Below are 534 nucleotides of genomic sequence, written 5' to 3'. Positions count from 1 at the left end.
CCTCTGCATCTTGTGAGGCTGGGTGACCCATTCTGCACCACAGGGCGTCCTGGAGCAGAGCAGCCCTGGGCAGGCGAGGATGAGGTGTGACAACAGCGTTTGTGTGACAACCTGGGATGGAGAAACAGCCCTTGCTGCCCACGAGGATGGGCCACCAGAGTCCCCAGGTTCTTCTGCAGCTTCTCCAGGGTCTCCTGGCAGAACGAGTGCTGCAGCAGCGGGCACTCACCGGAAGCCCTGGACGTCCCTCACGTCCAGGATGGAGTAGGCATGGCGTGGGCGCAGGCCCATGCCCTCGTAGGCCACATCATCCACCTTCATGTTGCCTCCCCCACAGGACGCCCCCATGAGGAACCTGCACGGGGGGACAGCAAAACCCTCAGCGTCCTGGCAGGCCTGCTATGGGGGGAGCTCATCCCGACAGCTCCAGGCACGGGACAGGCCCCCCCAGAAGGTTCCTGGACACCCTTCTCTGTGCCAGCGCTGCAGACCTCCCCAGGGCAGTGCCCCAGCCCACCAGCCAGAGCTCTCCAA

The sequence above is a fragment of the Merops nubicus genome, unplaced genomic scaffold, assembly GCF_000691845.1.
Source record: "Merops nubicus isolate BGI_N331 unplaced genomic scaffold, ASM69184v1 scaffold39965, whole genome shotgun sequence".
Classification (NCBI taxonomy): Eukaryota; Metazoa; Chordata; class Aves; order Coraciiformes; family Meropidae; genus Merops; species Merops nubicus.
The sequence above is the reverse complement of the archived record's forward strand: the minus strand, read 5'-3'. Positions refer to the sequence as shown.